Source organism: Alexandromys fortis, unplaced genomic scaffold (assembly GCF_014885135.2).
Source record: "Alexandromys fortis isolate MF-2015 unplaced genomic scaffold, M_Fortis_MF-2015_v1.1 scaffold_9, whole genome shotgun sequence".
Taxonomy (NCBI): domain Eukaryota; kingdom Metazoa; phylum Chordata; class Mammalia; order Rodentia; family Cricetidae; genus Alexandromys; species Alexandromys fortis.
The window spans coordinates 6829594-6841249 of NW_026067892.1; positions in this window are offsets into that span (position 1 = coordinate 6829594).

Below are 11656 nucleotides of genomic sequence, written 5' to 3' on the forward strand. Positions count from 1 at the left end.
CATGCAGAGGGCCTAGTTCAGTACCGTGCAGGCTCCCCAACAGAGTCCATGAGCTTCCACGAGCTCAGGTCAACTGTCTCTGGGGTTTCCCCATCATGGTATTGACTTCCTTTGCTCATATAATCTCTCATCCCTTCGGCTAGACACCTGGAGCTTGGCCTGGTACTTGGCTAGGGATCTCTTCATCTGCTTCCATCAGTTAAAGAACTCAAGAAACTAGACATCAAAATACCAAATAATCCAATTTTAAAATGGGATACAGACCTAAACAGAGAATTCTCAACAGAAAAATCTCAAATGGCTGAAAGACATTTAAGAAATTGCTCAACATCCTTAGTCATCAGGAAAATGCAAATCAAAACACACTGAGATACCATCTTACACTTTACACCTGTCAGAATGGCTAAAATCAGAAACACTGATGACAGCTTATGTTGGAGAGGATGTGGAGTAGGGGATGGGAGACAGTAGGAGAGGAGGAAGGGGAAACTGTGGTTACTATATAAAAAAATAAATAAAATACCTAAATGAAATAAAAGAAAAAAGAAATGAAACTGGAAACAGGCTGGTCAAGCTGCTATGTATCTGACAAAGTAGATTTCAAAGTGCAAATTCATCAAAAGAAATAAAGAAGGTCACTACATACTAATAAACAATCAAGAAAATGTAACAATTTTAAATATATACATACCAAGTACTAGTACTAGTGTTTGTAAAACAAACACTAATTGACTTAAAAGGCCGCGGCTGATCCTGATACAACAATGGAAGCTGGTTTCTATACCCCATTGTCATCTCTAGATGTCACCCACGCTGAAAATCAACACAGAAACTACAAAGCTAAACTACACAGTAGAGCAAATGAATCTAAAGGTATCCAAGACGTAAATGACCAACTAATAAGTGCAATTTGGTAAATAAATAGACACGATTATCTAAGTTGACGCAGAAACCAGAACAAAATCCAATATTCCTTCATAAAAAGCCTCTGTAATGTAATGAACAAACCACAACATAATCAAAGGCTCCATACAACAAACCTATGACCAACAGGATGCTAAACAGTGAGTCTTAGTTAAGTCACTATTGCTGTGATGAAACACCATGACCAAAGCAACTTGGGGAGGAGAGGGTTAATTTGCCTTACACTTGCACAGCAATGACAGCTCACACAGGGCAAGAGCCTGGAGGCAGGAGCTGATGCAGAGGCCATGGAGGGGTGCTACTTATTTACTGGCTTGTTTTGCATGGCTTGCTCAGCTCAGCCTGTTTTCTTATAGAACCCTGACCACCAGCCCAGGGATGGCACCACCCACAATAGGCTGGGCCCTCCCCATCAATCACTAATTAAGAAAATCCTCTACACACTTTTGCCTACGGCCCAATTCTATGGATGGGAGACAAAATGGAGGTGTCTTCTCAGTTGGGGTTCTGTCCTTTCAGATGGCTCCGGGTTGTATCAAGTTGACATACAATGTGTCAACACAACTGACCTCTCATCAACTTGACACACAGTACTTTAAGACATAACCTTTTTTTTTTATCACCAAAATCTCACCAATTCAAATACTTCAAAAGTTTAGTCTCTGTAAAAATCCAAACTCCTTTAAAACCCAAAATCTCTCTTAAAAATTCAAAGTCTCTCAATTGTGGGCTTCTATAAAGAAAAAAAAGCAAAAAACCTTACTTCAAGAGGGAAGAACCAGGGCACAGCCACAGTCTGAACAAAGCAAAACCACACTCCAACCGTGCAAACAATTCAGCTGCCAATATCTAGCATCCACTCACCGTCTTTCGGGTTCCTCCAAGGGCCTTCTCCTTGGGTCGCTTCTCCAGCTCCACCCACAGCAGCACACGGGTTGTCTCCTAACTCGGCAGGCTCTACTCCACGACTGCTGTTCTGGGTGATCATCCCACGGTGCTGGCATATCCAAAACACTGGGGTCTTCTGCTGCAACCGGGCTGCGCTTTCACCAACAGCCTCTCCTGGGCTCATTCTCATGGTGCCAAGCCTCAACTCGTCTGCATGACCCCTCAATCCTGGTCTTCAACTACTACCAGGGCTTCACAGTCTCCAACGGCCTCTCCTGGTCTCCCACAGGGCCAAGCCCCAGCTGATCTCCACGATCCCTTCGTGACTTCAAAGCCAGCACCACCTGGGTGACTCTTACACTCTTACCAGCTTCAGCTGACAACCTTGGCCTTTTCTGGAAAGCAGGCTCTGTGTGGGCTGACCCTGAGAAAACGCTTCCAAGATTTCACCCTCATTGCTGCTGGTCTCTTCTGAATCACACTGATTCTTCAGCCTCACTGATCAGACACCACAGATTCTTCTCACAAAGGCCTGGTAGAATCTTTGGTTCCCTCTGAAACTTCACAAGCCAGGCCTCCATCATCCACACTGCTCCAACATTCTCATCTTCCAGGCTCCTACAGAACAGCCCACTGAGCTCTCGATATTCCGTGACTCTTCTAGCCCAAAGTTCCAAAGTTCTTCCACAATCCTCCCCGAAACAACATGGTCGAGTATATCACAGCCAAACCCCACTATCTTGGTACCAACTTGTCCTAGGGTTGTTATTGCTGTAATAAAACATTACAACCAAAGCAACTCAGGGAGGAAGAGGTTTATTTGGCTTACATTTCCACAGCACTGTTCATCCCTAAAGGAAGTCAGGACAGGAACTCAAACAGGGTAGGAACCTGAAAACAGGAGCTGATGCAGGGGCCATGGAGGGGTAGTGTTTACTGGCTTGCGTATCCTGCTTTCTTATAGAACCCAGGACCACGAGGCCAGGAGTGGCTCCACCCACAATGAGTTAGCCCTCCCCCATCAATCACTAATTAAGAAAATGCTCCACAGGCTTGCCTGCAGCCTGATCTTATGGAGACAGTTCCTCAGTCAGTGTTCTGTCCTCTCAGATGACTCTAGGCTATGTCAAGTTGGCATAAAACTAGCAAGCACATGGGCAAAAGTTGATGGATTTCCTTTTACATCTAGAACAAGGCAGGGTGTCCATTCTCTTTACTCCTAATCAACATAGTGTTTGAAGTCTCAGCTAGAGCAATTGGCAAGAAAAAGAATTTTAATGGCTACAAATAGAAAAAAAATATATATCCCTATTTGCAAATTACCTGGGGCAAGCCAGAGGCCTGAGGAAGACAATAGTGACCACCAGTCTAGGTTGCTCAGCCCCATCCACTCTGATCACCCAGCCAAAGTGCCCATCTGGACAACAGAGGGCGCCCAAGCCCAGCATATTGGTCCCCGAGAGCCTCTCTGGACCTCCTTCCTCCAGCCTTTGCATCTCCAGGTTATCCCTAGCTCCAGAGCAGGAAAAGAAGGCTAAAGAGCAGGTCTCAGGCTTACAGAGTGCTATGCCGTCCCCACTGCTCCCCAGGCATTGTCTGTGCTAGGCTCTGGTGCCGGTTTGCTGGCCTGGGCTCCCAATAGAGCTCCTGGGCGCCACACGCTGGAGTCCCACAGCCTGGCAGCGTACCCATTCTGGTGCCCTTGAACTCAAAGCTGAGATGCTGAGGTTGCAGGCCCTGGCAATGAAGGTTTTCCCAGACTTGATCCCTGAGCCCTTCTCAGAGAGGTGCCAGCTTCAAATGCTGGGCACCTTAGTGGCTTCTATGTCATGGCATCAATGCAAGCACAGCTGCTGTTCTGACCTGCCCTCATGAGGGGGCTTGCGTGTTCCTTTCGTTCCCCTCCAGACACTAACCTCCAGAACACTGGGCTTCCAGTCTGTGCTGGGGGAAGAAACCAGTGTAATCTAGGACCTGTGAGCGCTCCCTGGGGGACTCTACCCACAGGGCAGAAAATATCTGAGCCAAACACCTGAATTCCAACAACACCCCCGGGACCCCAGATAGGCCCTCAACAGGGACACTGCATCTCACTCACTGTGGGTTTTTAATTCTGTTGGCCTATGAATCTCAACAATTCTTTCTGTTTTAAAGATAATCCTACTTGGATTGGAGCTTAGATGACTCCTCAGTTCCTGGAGATCATGGAGCGAGAACAAGGCTCCCTTTCCACAGAACAGCGAGATACATCATTTGCTCCAGGGTTTGATAGATCAGAGAAGTCACGTCGGCTCAGAGATGTTCCTAGGAACCCCAGATGTGACCCAGAGTGCACATCTGCCTGGCAAGAGGCCTCTTCAGGGAATTTGGTGCAATGAAAATCAGACATCAGATAGAAGGTTCTAGCGTACCTCTAACACAGTGGATCTCAACCTGTGGGTCACGATCCCTTTGGGGGCCAAATGATCCTTTCACAGATATTTACATTACAATTCATAACAGTCGCAAAATTACAGTTACAGAGTAACAATGAAAATAATTTTATGGTTGGGGTCACCACGACATGAGGAACTGTGTTAAAGGGTCACAGCGTTAGGAAGGTTGAGCACCACCGGCCCATCTGCCTAGTGTCTACCAGGACACAGTCTGTACAGGGCTCTGTTGATTGTGGCCTCCTGTTAAGGAATCGATATTGTTCTATCCTGAACCTGCCATTTGGACCCCATCACAAACTCCCACTAACCAAGAGGCAGATCTCCTGGCCACTTGGCAGAAACAGTTTTTGTTTGTTTCCCTGACTCTGGGTCACAGAGCTAGCAGATGGCAGAGCTGGACACAACCCAGATCTGAGTGTTCCTGGTTCCTTATGTCTCCAGCCTGGAGCACAGAGGGTAGAAATGACCCTGCCCACCTCTGTCGCCTGCCCTGCTGCCCTGGCCAAGCCTGGGTCCCTTGGGCTCCTTTACATCTCCAGAGAAGACCAGGAGCAGAGGCTTCCGTGGTTGGGTGGTGAGGCCAGTGGAATGAAAGGACCAGGACAGCCCAAATTCTCCAGGCCCCAGGGCGACTGAACAGAGACCTCAGCAGCCCCCTGCGTACAAGGAGTTTCTCCATGGAAATCCTCTGTGAATGGTGAACTGGGCCTGGAGTAGCCCAGCCCCTTGCAGGAGGGAGGGCGTGTCCTGGTCTCTTCCCCACCTGTGGGTTGAGGAAGAGTTCTCCTCTGAAAGGGCTTGTCCTCAGTAGGAATCAGGTGACCAGGCAGTAGCACCTCTCCAAGCAAGAGTCTCGGTGGCAGCTGGGAGGACATCTATCCCAATGAGGACAGTGTGAGGTTTATACATTGGAACCCACTGTCCAAATACCAGGGTCTCAGCAGAAACACGGAGCCTGAACAGTATATGCCCAGTGGGCTCCACAGCTCAGCCCTCTGGCTGAATAAAGCAATGTGATCTTGAATGTGGGCCAGCAGTCTGTGTGCTAAAGGGTGGGGTTGGGACTCTAGGGTCTGGGGTATCACATACACACTCGGGACGGGGGCCCACTTTCGTGGCTACTGAGGGATAGAGACAAGGAAGGCAGACCCTGGACCTGGTGGTCCCAAACATGGTCCTGAGCCTTCAATAAATCTCATGTTAAAGTTCTGTCCCTACTGACCCCTCAGAATTTCTGGGGTACTGCTTAGCCCATCCCCCACACCACAACTCCAGCAACTTCCCAGGGTTAGCAGGACAGAAAGTGACTCTTGTTCCCAGGAATGCTTGGCTGTCATCTCCCCCCCCCCCCCCCCCGCCCAGGGTGGGCTTCGCGGACCCAGGTGGTGAGGCACCAGTGCGGCTGTCGTTTTCCAGGAAGCCCCCTCCCTAGAGTCCTGCCTAAGCCTGCAGCTGGCCTTTGGTAGGGAGCCAGGCTGCTCCTCCAAAGGCCCAGGCTCTGCTGGAGAAATATCCCTGCCAGATGTTGCTCTCTCTGCAGGCAGGAGGCCAGCATGAGGTAATGGGAAAGATTAACCCGTCCAGATCCGCAGCCCCCTGCCACCATGTCTATAGCCAGCCACTCTAGCTGGCAATAGGCTGAGAGGGCCCCTTGAGGAGGGGTAAGAGCCCAAGAGTCCTTGGTACAAGGATGTCTCCAAGTGTTCTTGGGGCACTGCAGTCTACAGTAGCCTCAGTGGATGACTGCTGCCCATGGCACCCAACCCCGGCCTTGCACATGGATATTTCCGGAATATCCCCGAGTCAATGGTCCCCACTTTTCATAGCCCTTGCCTCCATCCCCAAGGTCAGGCCTGCTGCTTGATCTGCTCCCTGTGAGGAGGGGGGTCATTGTTGGAAACTTTGATTAAACTAAATAAAGGGTTGCAAGAGGCTTAGGGTACAAAATGAGATGTAGCCAGTTCTGCCCACTGACCTCTGGCATAGATGCCCACCATCTGCAAACACAGAGGGTCTATGGCTTCTCCTATGGCCTGTACCACTGCCCTGGCTCTCTGTATCCTTGGGTCCTCTACCTCCTCAGAGAGGGCCAGGGAGCTGGGGCCCTGTGTGGATTGGGTGGTGAGGTAGAGGGCGGGGTGTGTGTGTGAGTGTGTGTGTGTGTGTGTGTGTGTGTGTGTGTGTGTGTAAGAGGGCAGATTAGAGCAGAAACCTCTGACTGCAGCTCCCAAGGTGCCTGCTCTCTGAATGCTTTTCTGTGTGTGCAAACACTGGCTCCAGCAAAGTATCTGCTTCCTGCCTCTGCCCAGAGGAAGCTTCAATGTGTCCTCATGAGTCGGGGTCACACTCCTAGGATGGCGCTTTGATGGTGGGGCTCCAAGTCCAGAGACAAGGTTGCCATGGAGACCCATGGGAACACCCATGTGCCGCAGCCTGTGGCGTGGGTCAGCTCTTTTCTGGAGAAGTCTCTTCCTCCTCAGAAGAAGAGGATTGCAAATGCTACATGAATTCTCAGTCTCCATTGCCAGCCAGGGCTTCAAGAATATCTACCCTCAGATTTGTGGGCTTTGGGATAGCCCCGGACAGCCTTGGAGCCCTTCAGGCCAAGTCGCCAGCATCAGCATCACTACGTATCCTTGAGCTCCCAGCCAGGCCTCACAGGGAAGGGAGGCCTAGGATTTCCCACTTACCCTTGACTGCTTGGCTCTGCCTTGCTGGTCTTTTTGGGCATCGTGCACGCTGCCCGTTTTAGCTTTGTCGTTGTCTCTTTCAAACGACTGCACACAACCAGAGCTTCCCTGGCTGCTTCTCATGAGAAAATAAAACTGTCAGTTTTCAAACAACAGAACCAAAAATAAATTAGGTTCATGTGCAGTCTGGGAGCCGAATAAGTTGGAATCACTGAGCACAGTGGGTTGGGGGGAACCAGTGAAGGGGATCTGCCTCCATGGAGCAATCAGTTGGGCACTGTGGGCATGGCCTAGAACAGTGAGCTGCCTATCTGCCTCATGATGAGAGACCACCCCTGTGTAAATCAGGTCCCACCTAGCTTGCTCTGTAGGGAAACCTCGGACCTCTCCATTTCTGTTCGCTGTGGGACCCTGGTGCCACCCCACACTCCAGTGCCCACCCAGCTCAGTCTCATGGTCTTAGGAATACTATATAGCTTTGGGCTTATTCAACATCCCAGCCCCTCTTACTGCATCTTCAAACATTACTTCTTTGTTTGTTTGTTGTTGTTGTTGTTGTTGTTGTTATAATGTGGGGTCCACGCAGACTCACATGGTGATATAATTTTATACCCCATCTCTAGGGGAAATTCCTGGCTGCAGAGATGCATGCCAGTTGGGGAGATACTACCAAGTTACCCTGCCCACTTCGCATATCCTGAGATGGACAATATTGTGCCCATATTGGGGACAGTGGTAGGAACTAAAGCTTTGTATAGTTCCCCTAACCTGATATATGAAGTACTTGGCTTTATCCCCCCGCCCCCCGTGAGCAGATCAATGTGTCCCCAGCGATACATTATGGTGCTCCTTCCTAGAGCACTGCCTTCCCTGTCTGGCCACCAATGAGAGGATCTTTGTCAGCTAGTACGGAGTGGTTGCTGAGGGCCCACAGCTCAGATGAAGGTCACCCCTGGTGGTGGCTCCAGGATTGCATGTTTCACATCAGTGGCTCTGGAAACCCAGACAGCGAGCATCGTCCTGCCCCCACGAGATGTCACCACGCAAGTTCTCTGCCCAGGTGACTCACTTGGCATTTGGCATTTGGTAAACAGGAGGTAAGAGACAGGAGCCACCCTGTCCACGGTGTACCTCAGGCATGTAGCCCGGTCTGGCCTCAACTACATCATAGGACCCTGTGTGCCAGTGCCGAGGGGATGTGGGCTCCCCAGAATGAAGAAGAATTGTTGTCCGTGCTGAGGTGCAGAACAGGGGAACAGGGGAGTCCCCTGTGTGGGGCCTCTGGGTGGGGCCACATGCCTGCCAGGCATCTCTCCTAGTTCCAACATCCACAGTGAGGAGCCATGGAAACAAAGTGCAGCTCATGGAAAACATTATTTTCTTTGATGAGTCATATTCTAAGTTGGGAGGAAAGTTCACTAGACAGTCGAGGCAATACAGGGAACAACGCGGTCTTTGTTCAGCCGATGTGAAGAGGGTTTGGGTCTTTGGTGTTGGCAATAAAGGCATCTCTCCAGAGCCCACACCCTGGGAAAGGCTGAAGACATTCCGGAAATCCCACAGCCCCCAAAGTGGGCCCTTCAAACACTGGGTAACCCCATCCTTTGGATTCCACGCCTGTCCCCCTGGGCTCATGTCACCGCTCTCTCTGAAGGCATGTGGCTTTTTTCTGGGGCTGGAAAATCCCAGATCTCTCTTCTTCTGGCTTTGCCTGGAGTGCAGGATGGACAAACTCCTTGTCCAGTTAAGAGGCTCCTGGAATTGCCCAGGCTGTGAAAATGCTGGGCACCGGCGTTTGTGTATTGGGAAGCTCAGTGAACAGGGTCAAGCAGTTGCCAAACATGTGGCTTCTCTCTTCAGCTGTGAGGCCTTGGAGTCGGTGTGCAGTAGGCAGCCAGCGTCCTTGGCTGTGACATACACCCTCAGGTCAGGGAACCCTGTTCCACACGTGTCCTCTGCCCTGCAGCCTGCAGCCTTTTGAATCCCCTTTCTAACCGATTTTCTTGGGTTGAGCCCATGGAGGGTACTAGTCATGTCTGAACTGTCCTGGGAGGGCAAGGGGGGGTCACCAAGATGCTGCCCATGGGGCCAGAGATGAGCAAAATCCCAAGTTTGGACCTAGCTCCTTAGGCCATGGATCAGCCTGATGCCATAACTGAACAAACGGGAAGAGCCCTCCCAACCCCCAACTCTGTTAGAATGGCGATCTGCAAGGCACAGGCTGATATTTGAAACCAGCATTTGAGGCTGTGACTATACCATTAAAACCAGAAACTCGGTGTGGGACCACTCAAAGGGACTCTCTACCTGGGCTACAATGCCCATTCAACCACAGGGCACTGGGGATTTGTGCTACAGCCTTCAGGTCTCACAGCAAAAGCCCCTTATCCTTGGTCCTACGTAGCTGACCAAGCGGACCACCAGACTATGAAGAGTGTGGTTGAAAGGTCCCTGAGCCACCAGAGTTCCAGAAGGGCCTGGTCAGTAGGCCGCATGGTCTGGACTCGGAACTAACACAGCCAGTACTGCCGCAGCTGGATAACATGGAAGATGGCCTGATTTGTAAGCCTAGGCACAGCAGGGTGTGTTATGGGGGCCCTTGCTGTCCCCAACTGTGGGCAAGCCCTGAGAGACTGCAAGAGATACAAGGAACTCAGACTGGCATGGCAGTCACCAACTGAGACCACAGAGGGTCAGTAGGGTCTAGCTAGTGCGTCACTACCAGGGCACATTGGCTCAAGACCAGAGCAGGGGGCCTCCCGGGCCTCTCTTATCTGTAGCCCTCCTCCCTGAAGACCCAACTACCCGATCATGAGACCCCTGCATCACAGCCTGTCCACTCCTAGTAGGAGACCCCATGTATGTATGCATGCCTGGGCAGGCAGGCACCACAGAGGCAGGGATCTGCCGCCCACCACGCGTCACCCGAAGCCACAGCAGTTCTTACAGATGAAGATAAGAGGTTTTTGCCTTCTGGTTTTCTAAAACATTTCTAAGTAAGACACAAAAATGGTTCCCATGATGGTGGCCTATGACCTCTGGGGCCCATACACTGAGCAGGATTTGAGTGAGGTTAAATACCCCTACCTTCCCAAAAAAGCAAGCTTTAAATTTTTTTCTTCTTCTTCCTCAAAGCGCTGGAAGAGAAGACACTTTCAAAAGAGGCTGGGAGCTGCCGGGACTGGTCGCCTGCAGGCAGAGGGGGCGCTGTTGCTCCATGGAGAAAAATGGCTCTTCACTCCTTCCTGACCACGCCCAAGACTTGAGAGCCACCCAGGGGCTGGCAAAGGCAGTTTCTGTGGGGTTTTCATTCTTTCCAGTTTCTACTCACTTTTTCGGGTGACACTCCCCCTCCCCCGTTACGAGGAGCTGGAAATAGGAAAGAGACCCACAGGCTCTCCTGCTCTTCCCTCCCCCTTCAGCCCTGGCCCTCCTGCTTAGCAGCAGAGCGCCAAGGGGCTCCTCCCTGCCCACTTGACTCACTGACCCCCAGCCATCCTGTGTGGGTACTTGAGATCTGACAAAGTCTCTGGAACTTGGTTTGGAATTTTAGATCCAGGGGTTGCATAGCCCTGAGTCCCCCAGGGACTGTAGGCAGGTTTGCAAGGGAAGAGAGAACCTCAGGTCATGGGAAGCGAGCTGTGGGCTTGCTGCTGCTCTGGACTTTTTGGACACACACACACACACGCAAACATACACACATGTGAATTAAGACATCTATTTATACAGGTTAAGTCTCAGCGCCCTTGGTACCCCACGCTTTTCTAGTTTTAATCTTCCCATGGCTTAGGGCAGTTTTCTCCAAAGCACTAAAGACCAGGCCGCTTCAGGGGGACACTGTCCAGGAGAGATATGCCCAAAAGTGACCTGCAGCCTGGCAAAGATTGGAGTCAAGGGTGAATAGCAAGGAGCTTGTCCAGATATAGCCCTAGCAGCCTCCCTAGGAGCCTAAAGTGGTCCTGGGGTGGGGGAAAGGCAGCAAACACAGAGGTAAAGAGGCAGGGAGTGGGACGAGGGAGAAGGAAGGAATGAAGGAACAGTGTTGCCGTGGAGTGGGAAGGGCCATGTGGGGACCTGCAGCAGTGGCTGCGGGGGACCAGGTAGCTGCAGCGGGGGACCAGGTGGCTGGGATTCTCCAGGACTCGCTGTGTATTCTCTCCAGCACAGCTCTCCTGTCCACAGAGACGACCTGAGGAGAGGAAAAGCAGGTGTCGTAGGGCCGCCGAGACCAGCTACAAAAGGACAAATGAAACCGTTTGAAGGGTCTGCTCTGAATTCCTTGTGTAGAACACCCCCAAGCACAGCTGACTGCACCACTGGGCTGTGCTTCCCATCTTGAGGCTTCTTCTGCGATATCATCCCCCCATCCTGGGAAACACAAGAGGGGCAATGAGATTTGTACCAATAAGGCCATGTGCACACCATGGAGACACAGTCTCTTTTGTCAGACAGGCATAAAGACAAAGGATCAAGTGTCACTGTTGGTTTCTTTAAAGAACTTTTACTGTTGATGATGTTACTATTTGTAATCAAGCTTTTGTGTTCTAGCAACTACACCAGTCTTCTGGGATCATCTCTGGGCAAGGATGGCTCTGGCTTTGTCTGGTGCCCTCTCCTCAGGGACTTTATCAGTATATACACACACACACACACACACACGACTACCACTACGACCACCACCCCAGAGAGAGAGAGAGAGAGAGAGAGAGAGAGAGAGAG